The 17,915-nt window shown below is 47.3% G+C and overlaps 1 pseudogene; it reads right to left on the bottom strand.

Annotated features, from left to right (window-relative positions):
* Nucleotides 1–76: 76 nt before the first annotated feature.
* Nucleotides 77–8,503, bottom strand: LOC129865143 (DEP domain-containing protein 7-like; annotated as a pseudogene).
* Nucleotides 8,504–17,915: the final 9,412 nt, after the last annotated feature.

Below are 17,915 nucleotides of genomic sequence, written 5' to 3'. Positions count from 1 at the left end.
CATTTAGGAGCACTTATGATTATACCAGACAAGCGATTATACTCTTCTGTATAGTGTTTGAATATTTCATGCATATCTATATGTCCAATGGTTGCTCAAATGAGAACTTCCAATGATGTTTAATGAAAGTCTTATTGTACTGTATTTAATAGTTGTTTTTTTTCAACAAAGTGCATTTCAAAACAATTCAACTCATTAAATATAAAACCTGAATCGGCAACGTGACAGATCATGTGTACTATTCTGTTGATTAAGATATGTAAAGCTCAAAACTAGGCAGCAACTTGCAGTACAGAAAATGCTCTAGAATTTAAAACAAAATACCAATGACGCAACAACTTAATTAACAATGTAACTCACAAAAAGTAACCCGGGTGTATTCACTAGGAACCAGAGGAAAACGGAAACAAACAGGGACCCATTTGAATTTGTCCAACAGAAACTACTTTTTGTTGCACAACTTTTTCCTAGGGTGTGCAACTAATGAATACACCCCTGGATTGTATGATTTACACTCAATTCAATAAGTTAATTCATTCAACCTTCAAGTTATGCTAAAAACATGGCACTTATTTGAGAAGAAGCATTCATTTGTAAGACCTCCAAACTACAAAAGTAAAAACTTTTGGCTGCATTTGAAACTTTCCACCTTAAATTGACCAACTTATGATTAAACTTGCAAACCCATGCAATCAAAGCCTATTACAATCCAATAGAATAGTTAGTGTCAACTATGTGACACAGTGGGAAACAGTTCCACAAATAACTAAATGAATACCATTTCAAATAATTCAGTTTGTCCCCAACAGAAAATGTACAGATATAAAAGTAGTGTTACATTTACCAGCATTATTCCCTTACCAGTTATAAGATGCAGTCAACAAAATCCAAAACAATACATAATTTGTTAAGACTGTCAACACAATAAGTGTGTTAAATTTCATTTAAGGTATAGAAATAAAGAGATTCCTGTTCAAGCTTAATATCCAGCCTAAACTTCTATTTACAGTACCTAAATATAATCTACCTGAGAAAACTAGATACTTGATACCAAAACCAGCCCTGAATAAATTCAGTTAGATCCTATGCCTGTTAGTTTTAGATAAATGTTTCACCAACATTACACATTCCCCTCTGTGTCGATTTCAACAAAATCAAAAGGTTTTCCTGACAGGCATCAGCTACGGAAAGCAGAGAATGCTCTCATTCACCAGAAATAAACCCTTGAGGCACCTGGGTAAGTGCATCTCTCCTTGTTAGAACAAAACAATTGCTACTGTCATACCACTAACATACTATGGCCTACAAACTAGTGCAAATGCATTCCTGAAGCCGGAGTCATAAGAACACTTGAAAGCAAAGCCTCGTAAGAGTAACATCACTAAAAGATAACACTAACTAGGCCTACATCAAATCAAAATAGTAATTTCATCCCATGTAAAGCGCAAACAGTCCTGATAATCACCTGGCAAAAACTTACTGTATATCCTGTCTTGGAACAAAACTATTGCCAGCACTGTGGAAAATGTTGGCATAACGAAGAACAAACGCGCTTGTTAAGGCGACAAGGATCCCTACTGCCCAATTCCAAAATCAACCCCTAGGCCCACCCTCTATGCAGTATGCCCTTGTGTAGACCAGGGACATGGTCAGCAGGATTGAACGTTCAGATAATAAATGCACTATGTAGATCAAACATGACTCTGACATGTAGAATAAGGAATCACATCGGCTCATTTCAATCTGTAACGTTCAAGAACATTTAGCAACTGAACATGGCCCTGGAATGACCTTACCCTCTGATTGGTAAGTGGAACACTTATACCTGGAATTGCTTATAACTAATCCAATCCTTCCAAATCTACAAATGCATGGCGGGGGTAAGGTTTGATTTTGGATTGGGTCTACCACCACTCATTACATTCCCTTTCCCCCCCTAGAAAATGGAGGAGAAGTGCTGGAGGAAGACTATGGGATGGTGCTTCTGGAACTCCTTGACCAGCCTCCTCCTCTCCTTGACAGACAGGGCCTTGCTCAGGCTGATGTCCCTGATCAGCTGCTTTAGGCTCTCCAGGGTATGATCCTCATACTGCTGCAGCGACACCTGCTGGCAGAATGTAAATACTGCAACACAGGATGAGGAGAAGGAGGTCAATACAGGGGTGTATTTATTAGGGAATGCATCACGGAAAAATTTGCTTCTCATTGGTAGTTCCACCAATGGTGGTTTATTTCATTACTGAAGATTAGGGATGACTCACTATTTTATGTAGTACTGTATGATAATAGCATAAGCACAAAAAGGCATATACTGTAGATCACCAAGTCCTAAAATGATGTATCAAGTGGGGCTGAATGTACTCAAGTTGGATTGAACTCACTCGCAATGTCGGATCTCCTCCTTGCTGCAGAATTTGCAGCGTTCTCCTTACAGCATCAATCAGCGATGTGGGGGTCTATTTCCATTATGGACAGAGAAGGGTTGATAAAATGTCATTTTATTCACATAAACAAATTATATACATGCTGCATTTAATGTATCAGGCAATGTCAGAAATACGCCAAACCAATTGAAACTACCGTTGGGAGTACCGCCTCCCTACCGTTGGAGTAACGGCTCCCTACCGTTGGAGTACCGCCTCCCTACCGTTGGAGTACAGATTACACTCTTCAGAATAGGGTGCAGTATTAAGTCTTCAGATGCCTGACTTTAAAAAGGCACGGTGCCCAAATCCTGATTTTAAAGCCTCCCTCTGTAGCTACTATTTCCATTCAACAATGCAGCCCTAAACTTGTTTATTTTGGTATCGGAGGACTGTCAGAAGAGGGCCAGGAAAGAGGATCAGGGATTTCATGTGCCTACCTTAAAGAGCTGAGTGTGGTTGTCCATCAGAAACAGCAGCAGCCTCTCGCTCTGGGTACGAGATAGCTCTTTAGTCTGCACGACGGCCTTCAGAAATGTCCTGCTGACCAGGGCCCTGTTGTCTGTCTGGACATATTGAGTGGTCCGTCACACAGTGGACCACCAGTGTTACCACTTTGGCTGAAGCAGAAACCTACACCCACAGCCGCCATCGCAGGGTATGATTGGCCCACCACTGATGTATATAGTATTTATCATTGGGCCCTGACCCATTATTTGAGAAACAATGGTTTTCAAATGGTGTGTGTGTGGAGTGGGATTACCTGTTTGTTCAGACGGCATGCATCCGGATGGGCTGCTGCGGCCATGAAGGCCAGGAGCCTCCTCAGCTCATCTCTCCAGCAGATGCAGACACAGCTGATAGGCCCTGACAGAATCATCCACCTTCCCACAGTCTGAGAACACACACACACAGGAAGAGGAAAGATAAGAGGGTGGGAGTGTATGTCAAAGAGACATGTACAGACACAGGACTCTAACATGATGAAAACACTATATCACACACTAACACGCAACACCCCACCATAATTCCTCACCCAGCAGGTCCAGTATGGCCGTGTGGATGTCCAGGTAGCATCCGGTGAGCAGCGGGGACCTCTCCTGGCCTCCATAGTGCTTGGCCATGGTGTCAAACAGCAGTTTCTTCTGGCCGCTCAGCCTCTCTGCCCCCTCTGTGGTGCTGCCCTGCTGGAGGAAGTGTTCCCCCAGCCAACACAATCAGCTGGTCAGGGAAGAGCTCCAGGCAGTCAGCGGCTGCCAACAGCCATGCGTCCAGCCTACAGTGTCACAGGGAGAGGAAGCCAACTTCAGTGCCTTCTTTTAATGTCAAAAGAGCTTAAATATAATTTAACGGGAGGTTGTTAACGTTTTGACCAAGGGTTGGAACCAAATTGTAAAAAATGTGTTCCGTTCCAGGTTTCCGACCAGAAAAAGTTCTGAACCGGTTCAGATTGTTCCTTTTCATTCAGTGAAATCAACCGTTTTTACAAAATAGCTCATTCATTTACTCAACACATTAGCATTGATAGAGAAGCTTTCTATGGAAGCGTAAGCTAGTTCTTTACATGTTGATTGGTCAGATATTTCAGTCGCATCTCACGCCTGCACTATTAACGGTGGGGGGAGAAAGAGAGACAAGCTTGGCTTGAAGCGCTGAACATCATGACATGAACTGGAATGTGTTTAGGCTATTACTAGCATTATAACTTCATACCAAATTATATACTAGATATCAATAATATTTTTGGAACAAAAAAAAAATTATTAACCCATTCTAAAGATTTGAAAATAATGTTTCTGTTCCGGAACAGAAGATCACTATCATTCCCAGTTCAGTTTCCGTTCCTCAAATTACTTTTTCAGTGTTCTGTTCCATAAACCGGTTCCAATCCCTGGTTTTGACCAACAAAATAATGCTTACAATTCCTAGTATCTTTTCCATTAAATCATATGGCCTCTCTGACCACTACCTTGTATCCTTTTCCCTCTCGCTCTCATCCAACACTTCCCACACTGCCCCTACTCGGATGGTATCGCGCCGTCCCAACCTTCGCTCTCTCTCCCCCGCTACTCTCTCCTCTTCCATCCTATCATCTCTTCCCTCTGCCCAAACCTTCTCCAACCTATCTCCTGATTCTGCCTCCTCAACCCTCCTCTCCTCCCTTTCTGCATCCTTTGACTCTCTATGTCCCCTATCCTCCAGGCCGGCTCGGTCCTCCCCTCCCGCTCCGTGGCTCGACGACTCATTGCGAGCTCACAGAACAGGGCTCCGGGCAGCCGAGCGGAAATGGAGGAAAACTCGCCTCCCTGCGGACCTGGCATCCTTTCACTCCCTCCTCTCTACATTTTCCTCTTCTGTCTCTGCTGCTAAAGCCACTTTCTACCACTCTAAATTCCAAGCATCTGCCTCTAACCCTAGGAAGCTCTTTGCCACCTTCTCCTCCCTCCTGAATCCTCCTCCCCCTCCCCCCCCTCCTCCCTCTCTGCAGACGACTTCGTCAACCATTTTGAAAAGAAGGTCGACGACATCCGATCCTCGTTTGCTAAGTCAAACGACACCGCTGGTTCTGCTCACACTGCCCTACCCTGTGCTTTGACCTCTTTCTCCCCTCTCTCTCCAGATGAAATCTCGCGTCTTGTGACGGCCGGCCGCCCAACAACCTGCCCGCTTGACCCTATCCCCTCCTCTCTTCTCCAGACCATTTCCGGAGACCTTCTCCCTTACCTCACTCATCAACTCATCCTTGACCGCTGGCTACGTCCCTTCCGTCTTCAAGAGAGCGAGAGTTGCACCCCTTCTGAAAAAACCTACACTCGATCCCTCCGATGTCAACAACTACAGACCAGTATCCCTTCTTTCTTTTCTCTCCAAAACTCTTGAACGCGCCGTCCTTGGCCAGCTCTCCTGCTATCTCTCTCAGAATGACCTTCTTGATCCAAATCAGTCAGGTTTCAAGACTAGTCACTCAATTGAGACTGCTCTTCTCTGTATCACGGAGGCGCTCCGCACTGCTAAAGCTAACTCTCTCTCCTCTGCTCTCATCCTTCTAGACCTATCGGCTGCCTTCGATACTGTGAACCATCAGATCCTCCTCTCCACCCTCTCCGAGTTGGGCATCTCCGGCGCGGCCCACGCTTGGATTGCGTCCTACCTGACAGGTCGCTCCTACCAGGTGGCGTGGCGAGAATCTGTCTCCTCACCACGCGCTCTCACCACTGGTGTCCCCCAGGGCTCTGTTCTAGGCCCTCTCCTATTCTCGCTATACACCAAGTCACTTGGCTCTATCATAACCTCACATGGTCTCTCCTATCACTGCTATGCAGACGACACACAATTAATCTTCTCCTTTCCCCCTTCTGATGACCAGGTGGCGAATCGCATCTCTGCATGTCTGGCAGACATATCAGTGTGGATGACGGATCACCACCTCAAGCTGAACCTCGGCAAGACGGAGCTGCTCTTCCTCCCGGGGAAGGACTGCCCGTTCCATGATCTCGCCATCACGGTTGACAACTCCATTGTGTCCTCCTCCCAGAGCGCTAAGAACCTTGGCGTGATCCTGGACAACACCCTGTCGTTCTCAACTAACATCAAGGCGGTGGCCCGTTCCTGTAGGTTCATGCTCTACAACATCCGCAGAGTACGACCCTGCCTCACACAGGAAGCGGCGCAGGTCCTAATCCAGGCACTTGTCATCTCCCGTCTGGATTACTGCAACTCGCTGTTGGCTGGGCTCCCTGCCTGTGCCATCAAACCCCTACAACTCATCCAGAACGCCGCAGCCCGTCTGGTGTTCAACCTTCCCAAGTTCTCTCACGTCACCCCGCTCCTCCGCTCTCTCCACTGGCTTCCAGTTGAAGCTCGCATCCGCTACAAGACCATGGTGCTTGCCTACGGAGCTGTGAGGGGAACGGCACCTCAGTACCTTCAGGCTCTGATCAGGCCCTACACCCAAACAAGGGCACTGCGTTCATCCACCTCTGGCCTGCTCGCCTCCCTACCACTGAGGAAGTACAGTTCCCGCTCAGCCCAGTCAAAACTGTTCGCTGCTCTGGTACCCCAATGGTGGAACAAACTCCCTCATGACGCCAGGACAGCGGAGTCAATCACCATCTTCCGGAGACACCTGAAACCCCACCTCTTCAAGGAGTACCTAGGATAAAGCAATCCTTCTGCCCCCCCCCCCCCCCCCCCCCTTAAGAGATTTAGATGCACTATTGTAAAGTGGCTGTTCCACTGGATGTCATTAGGTGAATGCACCAATTTGTAAGTCGCTCTGGATAAGAGCGTCTGCTAAATGACTTAAATGTAAATGTATATGGCGGCTGGTTAGGTACTAACTCAGGAAGGTTGAGGGTCTGGGGCAGCTCACGGTCCAGGCAGGTGTTGGAGATGACCAGGTCCTGGTGGTGGCTCTGCAGCAGCTGCAGGGCGGCAGCCTGGGGGCAGGGCTGGGTCCCCCGGGTCGGACTCGCCAGGATGCAGTCCAGCACGGGTAGCTCCACCGTCTGCAGCAATGTCTGCTGCTTCCACACCTCCTCCACCACTGAGGACAGAGGAGAAGGGAGAGAGGGAGGAGAGAGGTGGGTAGAATGACAAGCAAGAGTGGGAAATAAAAAAATAAGTGAGAAAATGGGAGGACGAGACAAAGGGAGGGGGGAAAGAGGGATACAAAGAATGGAAAAGAAAGAGGAAAAATAAAAGTACATTAACTTTTCCAATATAGTAATTTCCAACATGACCAGGTGGAGACAGCCAGGCTTTGTCATCTCACCTGTCTTTGAAAGGAAGATGGTGGTGGGGACTTTGGTAATGGCCTTAGGGAGGGAGGGCTGCAGGTTGATGGACTTCAGCAGCCTCTCTACCCTCCGGTTTGAGGGGCCCAGCGCCAGGGGGTTGGAGATGGTCCTCAGCTCACTCAAGTCTGCAGAGAGAGAGCAGTGATGATGTAGTGAGGTATAGTAAAACCGTGTGTGAGAAAGAAAAAGAAAGAATGTGTGTGCATGTTTGTGACTCAGACAAACCTAGAGCCTTTCTTCCTCTTCCCCACTAAGTCCTCGGGGGCCATGTTCTCTGTGTCCCCATCCTTCCCAGCCTTAATGGCTGAGCCGGGCAGCGAGCTGCAGTCCTGGAAACGGTAGAGGCTGCAGCCCGTGTCCTCGAAAAGTGGCCTCCTTGTCCTGGCGGAACAGCTTGGTCCCCACCGCCTCAAACACCTTGGCCACCATGAGCGCCTGGCAGAGCCTGGCGGCCTTGAGACGTGACACCTCGCTGGCACAGAAGAAGACGTTCTGCATCAGGTAGCTGAGCACAGCGTCTACAGCATCCGAGCCCATTAAACATTCTGGGTGGACACGCAGGAGGCGTCGCCGTCGTCGCACCTCCACCTGTCTGCAGTGCCTGGATGATGTTGTGCCACAGCTGTGTAGCGTGGAAGGGCCCAGAGAATCCTATGTGATGAAATATTCAGGTAGTAGACTCAGACATATTTCATCAACAGTATGGCGACTGCATGCAAAATAAATAAAACAACAACATAGAGTTCAAATCTGCCAAGACAGCTGTTGGCTCCTGTCAGGTCAGATTTTTGAGGGGGGTTGTTGATTTTTGTGAGATGTCGCCACGCCGTGTGTGATGACGTCACCTTCCTGAATCTATTTAGTTAGCTAACAATACCCTTCACTCCAATGTTAATAACAAGCCTCTAGTATGGTTGTTTAACTTCAGTATACTCAGTTGTGTAAAATATAAGGGTCGTGGCCATAAGCCATAAAACATGACATGTAGCTAGCTAAATTGAAAGCTTGTTACGGTTTATAACCTAAGGATTTTCATGTCAATTTCTCACCTGGTTGAACATTTTCACGAAGGCTCCGTGTTTGACTGTTCAAACGTCTAAACCTCGGAGTTAAATCACCCGCCATCGTGACAAAGGATGTGACGTAGCTTCTTCGATGAGGTTTAACGGCGGTTGGCATCCAATAAATGTTGCATTACCGCCACCAACTAGACAAGGGTATAAATCCCTTATACTTTGAGTGGGTAAAGGGGAAAAATACATTTTAAAAAAACAAACCCTGCCATCTAACCCTACACATTAAAAACCCACCACCTTATTCAAACCTATCTGGGACACCACCACTCAAAACACCCTGTAACTGGTCAAATCTCGTACACCTAAATACTTCTCTGTAGCTGTCACCACAACCTCTTTTTTCTGTGACTTACGCTCCATCTCTGCAGTTCATCGGTCTATTGATGAGCGCTATAAAGCCAGTCTTACTGAAGCATATATCCCTCAATGACCTATCCCTCTGTGATGGCACAGATCTACTACTCACACAAATCCTCTCAAAACTAAATCGTACCTGCTAGCCATGTTGCTCTTAAAAAAATATAAAATATAATACGTTCTACTCAATATACTCTTTAAACTAATTTCCTGTATCCCCTTCTCCCTCATACTAGAGCTCAACCTCTCTCTTTCCCTTTGATATTGCCCACTGTGTAGCAATATATGCTCCACGGTCTCTGTTTCCTGGCAATAATCACACTTTCCCATCCTATTTAAGGTCTTTTTCAACTGGCTGTGTCCCACCCTTAATCTTGTAAAAATAGCCTCCTCTCTTTGATCCCTTCCTGCCGGCCTCTCCGACTCCTTTGTACTTTAAATAATTGCCTGCCCTTAGTATCTCTATTCCACTGCTCCTGCCATCTCTGCACCATCACTGTCCATATCAGGCTTTTTGCCTCTGCCTTGCTCATTGGAACTACAACCTCAACATCCCCACTACTAAGTGCTTGTTTAGCCAACTGCCTCGTTGCCCTCCACATGGGCTGGGACCCAAGTAAATCTTATCTGTATACTAATTTGTCAAATCCTGCAATGGGTTTGTAGAACCTCATAAAGCAGGTCTTGTCTGCTACGTGAGCTAAAGGACTCGAGATTCATCAACTCTGTACATGAATCAGAGCAAATAACTACTCTGTCTGGCTTGACTTCTTCCACCCACTGCAAGACCAACAGTATGGCCATCCGCTCCGCCGTATATACAGCCAGATGATCTGTACTACATTTCCTGACTGCCACCCCACATTCCTGCACTACAAATGCTGACCCAGTACGTCCTGTCCTTGGATCTTTTGAACCATCTGTGTAAATGGCTACAAAATCCTGATACACAGTATCCAGACGTCTCTTAAACATAATGTCTTTCTGTAGTCTCTCCAACACTTTTAGATCAACTACTGGAGGTGGGAGTAGCCATGGTGAATTTACAGGAATAGCTACCGTTGGGCTAAACTCCCTTCCATACAGTCCCATCTCCTTCGCCTGAATATTACCCACCCAAAGCTTGTGTTCTGTCTTCACTCATGTTCCCAGCATGCCTGTAAAATCCCTTTCGCAGGATGAGACACCATGTCCCTGTAGGTTGATCCAATAAGTAATTGCCAGCTGCTTTCTCCTAATTTGCAATGGCATATCCCCCCCAGCTCCACCTGTAGTTCAGACACTGGGGAGGTCCGAAACACCCCACTACATATTCTGAGTCCTTGCCCCTGTACGATATAGCCTTTACAATGAGGTCCAGCCTGCTGAACCATACGCTACACTGCCATAGTCTATTACAGATCGGATCAACGCAGCATGCATGGTCCTCAATGAGGAACGCCCAGCCCCCCACTCCTTCCCCGTCAGACAGTGCATCACATTTAGCACCTTCTTACACATTTCCACCATTCTCTCAACATGTTCTGCTCAGGTCAGTCAAAGTATATCCGAATGAACCTGAAGGCCCCCACTCTCTCCAAGCTTCTCCTGTCACGATCGTCGTATGAGTGAGATCAAGGCGCAGCGGGGTATGCGTACATTCTCTTTTAATGAATGAAACACTTAACAAAAACAACAAAAAAACGGACAAAACGTGAAGCTATAGCAATAGTGCAGACAGGCAACTAAACATAGACAAGATCCCACGCCAGAAAGTGGGAAAAAAGGGCTGCCTAAATATGATCCCCAATCAGAGACAACGATAAACAGCTGTCTCTGATTGGGAACCACATCAGGCCAACATAGACATACAAAAACCCCTAGACCTACAAAAACCATAGACATACAAAAAAGGTGAGTACCCACCCTAGTCACACCCTGACCTAACCAAAATATACAGAAAACAGAGATATCTAAGGTCAGGGCGTGACATCTCCTAATATAACCTCAAGCATACCTCATCTCCCACCTTCCTCCTGGTAAAGAACACTGAGTTCTCTACAGAGAACCTGAATCCCCACATTAATGCCATCACTCTACCTCATCAATTGCTTTCTGTACCTTCCTGACTATGTATGGCACATTTCTTCCATAAGGCCCCATCATCTGCAAATAACAACCTCCCAATATCTGTCCTTACCTGAGAGTAAACATAATTGATCATGATTGAGAACAACAGAGGACTAATCACGCTCCCCTGTGGTGTATCGTTATCCACCAGGTAGCTGCCTGAGAGTCTTCCCCACCCTCACCTGGATAAACCATCCAAACAGAAAATATTTTATCCAGTTGTACTTTCTTCCTCCTACCCCCATAATATCAAGCTTGATTAACAACCCCTCCTTCCAAATCATATCATACGCCTTCTCCACATCAAACAAAGACAGCTACAACTGTCTCCTTGTTCACCTGAGCCTTCCTGACCTCTGCTTCTAAGAGGAGCACTGGGTCCATAGTTCCCCTACCCTTCCTGAACCCACTCTGATGTGGCGATACTAGCCCCCTGCACTCCAGGAAGAAAGTTAGCCTCTTCGTAATCTTACATACATGTGATGTTAAAGCTATTGGCCGATAGCTTGTTGACCTCATTGTGTCCTTCCCTGGCTTGTTTACACTACTGCCTCCTTCCAGCTGCCTGGTAGTTTCCCCTCCTCCCACACTCTGTTGTATAACACCGACACCTTATCCAGTGCCTCATCACAAAGATGGGCCAACATAGCATAGCACACCTCATCTTTCCCAGGTGAAGTTAACCCAGCCTTATATATTGCCTTATCTACTGCCCTTTTCACCTCTGCCATGGTAAATGGTGCATTCAACGCATCATTTACATCCTCCCTCATATCCAGCACTCCAGGATGCTCTTCTCTCGTTCTCTCTCCCTCTCCTCTGACAAATTTGCAGAGCTATGCACTTCGACAAATACTTTGGCCATCATCTTTGCCTTCTCATCTGTTACTGCCACATCCTTCCCACTCGTCCATACTGGATAATCCCACTCACTCATCCTCTTAATCATCTCCCACACTTCTCCCACGGGTGTCGCCCTTCCAATGGTGTCACAGAACCGACGCCAACATGACGGATAGTTCTCCTCACCAGGGCCTGCTTATACTGAATCAGATGTTGGAAGTTATGAGTCCTTTTCCGTACTCTAAATGCCCTGTTCCAACTCCTCACCATTGCCCCACAATCCTCCGTCCACCATGGGACTGCTTTCCTCCTCCCTGAACTCTTAGGTATAGCCTCAGTAGCTGCCCCCACTAACACTTCTCACCCAGTTATTCATACTATCCACTTCCTCTCATATCCACCTGAGCCATCACCTGTTCACTCAGCTCCTGAAACTGAGCCCACCTTGCCCTTCCAAACACCCACCTGCCTACTCCATCCACTGACACCTCCTCCCTCTGGCCTACTGTGCATACTATGGGGTAATGATCACTCCCTACTGAACTCCCCACACTCACAGATTCCCGCCATCACACTAGGCAGACTCTTTCCCCGTGGCTACATCAATTCTGGCCCCTCGGCCATCATTCAGGCACACCAGATCTTTCCTTTCTATCAGACCCCCCCCCCCCCACTCATGTTATCACCCATTTAATCCACTGTTTCCCTGCTTGATGAGTCCAGCTGCTTGACACCACCTTATACTTTTCCCCTCTGTGCCATGTCCTTACAGAACACCAACAAGCTCCCGTCTCTTAACACTTTAGCATGGACAACTTCCCCAATCAACTCTTTTATCACAGCAGTCAACCTTATCGGACTCATTGCCCCAACTTTCCCTTCCTCCCTAAACTTCAGAATCACTTTAATGCGCCTCCTCACCTCCATGCTCCCCTCGACTTATCTTGCCCTTCCTCGGCACTCTCTACCTCTGAACTGCTGCTAGCGTTGGAAGCTATGTTGCTCTCCTCAAACATCCTTTTCTGCCTCCTCTCTGCCTCCATAGACCTTTCTCTCCCCTTCAAACCATTACTCCCTTTATCTCCCGCTTCATTTCTCTTTCTTACTCCTAAATGTATTTGTACCACTATGCTCCATGCTTGCTTCACTTTCGTCTCCATCACTATCTACCATCTTTGACCCAGTGCCGAACCACCCACACAGCGAGAACAGTTTGATTGTTTGTTGATCAACGATTGATCGCTAGCCACAGCTTCCAGCCTCTCCCTCACTTCTGTCATCTAGGTCCTCGGACCCCTTGACCCTTTTTACTTGCCGTAGTTAGGCTATAGCGCAGACAGAGGGGCCTCCACCATTTAAGGTGTGCCTGACCTTAATGGTTTGCTACCAAGTTGATTGCTCAGGTTGCAGCCAGGTGTGGTGAGTTAGATAATTGGCCTGCTGCTCACCCATGCATTCAGCCTCCCTAATTACTATAAGTAGAAACTCTAATCATGTTCTATTTGATGCTGCTCTGTCTTTTAAACTAACGTGTACTTGACTAAATATGGTCATTTAAACTAATAAATGTAATTAACTTAAATAATGTTTTCCATAGTATTACCTGGTCTAATTAACAAAGTAAAGTTCAGCTAATTAAATGTACATTCTCATTGGTTAATCATTACGGGTGGTGTTTAGAAGCAAAGGTAGAAGTTGTTATAGACCCCCCTCGGCCCCCAGTTGTGCCCTGGACACCATATGTGAATTGATCGCCCCCCATCTATCTTCAGAGTTCGTACTGTTAGTTGACCTAAACTGGGACATGCTTAACACCCCGGCCATCCTACAATCTAAGCTAGATGCCCTCGATCTCACACAAATCATCAAGGAACCTACCAGGTACAACCATAAATCCGTAACCATGGGCACCCTCTTAGATATCATCCTGACCAATCTGCACTCTAAATACATCTCTGCTGTCTTCAACCAGGATCTCAGCGATCACTGCCTGCGTGCGCACTGGGTCCGAGGTCAAACGACCACCCCTCATCACTGTCAAACGCTCCCTAAAACACTTCAGCGAGCAGGTCCTTTCTAATCGACCTGGCCCGGGTATCCTGGAAGGATATTGACCTCATCCCGTCAGTAGAGGATGCCTGGTTGCTCTTCAAAAGTGCTTTCCTCTCCATCTTAAATAAGCATGCCCCGTTCAAAAAAATTAGAACTAAGAACAGATATAGCCCTTGGTTCACCTCAGACTTGACTGCCATTGACCAGCACAAAAACATCCTGTGGCGTTCTGCATTAGCATTGAATAGCCCCCGCGATATGCAACTTTTCAGGGAAGTCATAAACCAATATACTCAGTCAGTTAGGAAAGCTAAGGCTATCTTTTTCAAACAGAAATTTGCTTCTTGTAGCACTAATTCCAAAAAGTTTTGGGACACTGTAAAGTCCATGGAGAATAAGAGCACCTCCTCCCAGCTGCCCACTGCCCTGAGGATAGGAAACACTGTCACCACCGATAAATCTACGATAATCGATCATTTCAATAAGCATTTTTCCACGGCTGGCCACGCTTTCTAACTGGCTACCCCTACCCTGGCCAACATCTCAGCACCCCCTGAAGCAACTTGCCCAAAACCCCCTGCTTCTCCTTCACCTAAATCCAGATAGCTGATGTTCTGAAAGAACTGTAAAAGCTGGATCCCTTCAAATCAGCTGGGCTAGACAATCTGGACCCTCTCTTTCTAAAATTATCCGCCGGAATTGTTGCCACCCCTATTACTAGCCTATTCAACCTCTCTTTCATATCATCTGAGATCCCCAAAGATTGGAAAGCTGCCGCAGTCATCCCCCTCTTCAAAGGGGGAAACACTGTAGACTCAAACTGTTATAGACCTATATCCATCCTGCCCTGTCATTCTAAAATCTTCGAAAGCCAAGTTAATAAAACAGATCACCAACCATTTCGAATCCCACTGTATATTCTCCACTATGCAATCTGGTTTCCGAGCTAGTCATGGGTGCACCTCAGCCACGCACAAGGTCCTAAACAATATCATAACCGCCATCAATAAAAGACAGTACTGTGCAGCCGTCTTCATCAACCTGGCCAAGGCTTCCGACTCTGTCAATCATAGCATTCTTATCGGCAGACTCAATCGGCAGACTCAATAGCCTCAATAGCTTCTCAAATGACTACCTCGCCTGGTTCACCAACTACTTCTCAGATAGTGTTCAGTGTGTCAAATCGGAGCGCCTGTTGTCCGGACCTCTGGCAGTCTCTATGGGGGTGCCACAGGGTTCAGTTCTCGGGCCGACTCTTTTCTCTGTATATATATCAATGATGTCACTCTTGCTGATGGTAATTCTCTGATCCGCATCTACGCAGACGACGTCATTCTGTATACATCTGACCCTTCTTTGGACACTGTGTTAACAAACCTCCAAACGAGCTTCATCGCCATACAACACTTCTTCCGTGGCCTCCAACTGCTTTTAAAAGCTAGTAAAACTAAGTGCATGCTCTTCAACCGATTGCTGCCCGTACCCTCCTGCCCGACAAGCATCACTACTCTGGACGGTTCGGACCAAGAATATGTGGACGACTACAAATACCTAGGTGTCTGGTTAGACTGTAAACTCTCCTTACAGACTCACATTAAGCATCTTCAATCCAAAATTAAATCTAGAATCGGCTTCCTATTTCGCAACAAAGCCTCCTTCACTCATGTCGCCAAACATACCTTAGTAAAACTGACTATCCTACCGATCCTTGACTTCGGTGATGTCATTTACAAAATAGCCCCCAACACTCTACTCAGACTACATCCAGTTTGCTATCACAGTGCCATTCGTTTTGTCACCAAAGCCCCATATACTACCCACCACTGCGACCTGTATGCTCTCATTGGCTGGCCCTCACTACATATCTGTCGCCAAACCCACTGGCTCCAGGTCATCTATCAGTCTTAGGTAAAGACCCGCCTTATCTCAGCTCACTGGTCACGATAACAACACCCACCCGTAGTATGCGCTCCAGCAGGTATATTGCACTGGTCATCCCCAAAGCCAATACTTCCTCTGGCCGCTTTTCCTTCCAGTTCTCTGCTGCCAATGACTGGAACGAATTGCAAAAATCTCTAAAGCTGGAGTCTTATATCACCCTCTCTAACTTTAAGCATCAGCTGTCTGAGCAGCTTACTGATCACTGTACCTGTAAACAGGCAATCTGTAAATAGCAATCTGTAAAAATCTCTTTTATTGTTATTGACTGTACGTTTATGTGTAACTCTGTGTTGTTGTTTTTGACGCACTGCTTTGCTTTATACATTTACATTTAAGTCATTTAGCAGACGCTCTTATCCAGAGCGACTTACAAATTGGTGCATTCACCTTATGATATCCAGTGGAACAACCACTTTACAATAGTGCATCTAACTCTTTTAAGGGGGGGGGGGGGGGTTAGAAGGATTACTTTATCCTATCCTAGGTATTCCTTAAAGAGGTGGGGTTTCAGGTGTCTCCGGAAGGTGGTGATTGACTCCGCTGACCTGGCGTCGTGAGGGAGTTTGTTCCACCATTGGTGTGCCAGAGCAGCGAACAGTTTTGACTGGGCTGAGCAGGAACTGTACTTCCTCAGAGGTAGGGAGGCGAGCAGGCCAGAGGTGGATGAACGCAGTGCCCTTGTTTGGGTGTAGGGCCTGATCAGAGCCTGAAGGTACGGAGGTGCCGTTCCCCTCACAGCTCCGTAGGCAAGCACCATGGTCTTGTAGCGGATGCGAGCTTCAACTGGAAGCCAGTGGAGAGAGCGGAGGAGCGGGGTGACGTGAGAGAACTTGGGAAAGTTGAACACCAGACGGGCTGCGGCGTTCTGGATGAGTTGTAGGGGTTTAATGGCACAGGCAGGGAGCCCAGCCAACAGCGAGTTGCAGTAATCCAGACGGGAGATGACAAGTGCCTGGATTAGGACCTGCGCTGCTTCCTGCGTGAGGCAGGGTCGTACTCTGCGAATGTTGTAGAGCATGAACCTACAGGAACGGGTCACCGCCTTGATGTTAGTTGAGAACGACAGGGTGTTGTCCAGGATCACGCCAAGGTTCTTAGCACTCTGGGAGGAGGACACAATGGAGTTGTCAACCGTGATGGCGAGATCATGGAACGGGCAGTCCTTCCCCGGGAGGAAGAGCAGCTCCGTCTTGCCGAGGTTCAGCTTGAGGTGGTGATCCGTCATCCACACTGATATGTCTGCCAGACATGCAGAGATGCGATTCACCACCTGGTTATCAGAGGGGGGAAAGGAGAAGATTAATTGTGTGTCGTCTGCATAGCAATGATAGGAGAGACCATGTGAGGATATGACAGAGCCAAGTGACTTGGTGTATAGCGAGAATAGAAGAGGGCCTAGAACAGAGCCCTGGGGGACACCAGTGGTGAGAGCACGTGGTGCGGAGACAGATTCTCGCCACGCCACCTGGTAGGAGCGACCTGTCAGGTAGGACGCAATCCAAGCGTGGGCCGCGCCGGAGATGCCCAACTCGGAGAGGGTGGAGAGGAGGATCTGATGGTTCACAGTATCAAAGGCAGCCGATAGGTCTAGAAGGATGAGAGCAGAGGAGAGAGAGTTAGCTTTAGCAGTGCGGAGCGCCTCCGTGACACAGAGAAGAGCAGTCTCAGTTGAATGACTAGTCTTGAAACCTGACTGATTTGGATCAAGAAGGTCATTCTGAGAGAGATAGCAGGAGAGCTGGCCAAGGACGGCACGTTCAAGAGTTTTGGAGAGAAAAGAAAGAAGGGATACTGGTCTGTAGTTGTTGACATCGGAGGGATCGAGTGTAGGTTTTTTCAGAAGGGGTGCAACTCTCGCTCTCTTGAAGACGGAAGGGACGTAGCCAGCGGTCAAGGATGAGTTGATGAGCGAGGTGAGGTAAGGGAGAAGGTCTCCGGAAATGGTCTGGAGAAGAGAGGAGGGGATAGGGTCAAGCGGGCAGGTTGTTGGGCGGCCGGCCGTCACAAGACGCGAGATTTCATCTGGAGAGAGAGGGGAGAAAGAGGTCAAAACACAGGGTAGGGCAGTGTGAGCAGAACCAGCGGTGTCATTTGACTTAGCAAACGAGGATCGGATGTCGTCGACCTTCTTTTCAAAATGGTTGACGAAGTCATCAGCAGAGAGGGAGGAGGGGGGAGGAGGGGGAGGAGGATTCAGGAGGGAGGAGAAGGTGGCAAAGAGCTTCCTAGGGTTAGAGGCAGATGCTTGGAATTTAGAGTGGTAGAAATTGGCTTTAGCAGCAGAGACAGAAGAGGAGAATGTAGAGAGGAGGGAG

Source organism: Salvelinus fontinalis, chromosome 11 (assembly GCF_029448725.1).
Source record: "Salvelinus fontinalis isolate EN_2023a chromosome 11, ASM2944872v1, whole genome shotgun sequence".
Taxonomy (NCBI): Eukaryota; Metazoa; Chordata; class Actinopteri; order Salmoniformes; family Salmonidae; genus Salvelinus; species Salvelinus fontinalis.
Note: the sequence above shows the minus strand (reverse complement) of the source record. Positions and strands in the feature narration are given on the sequence as shown.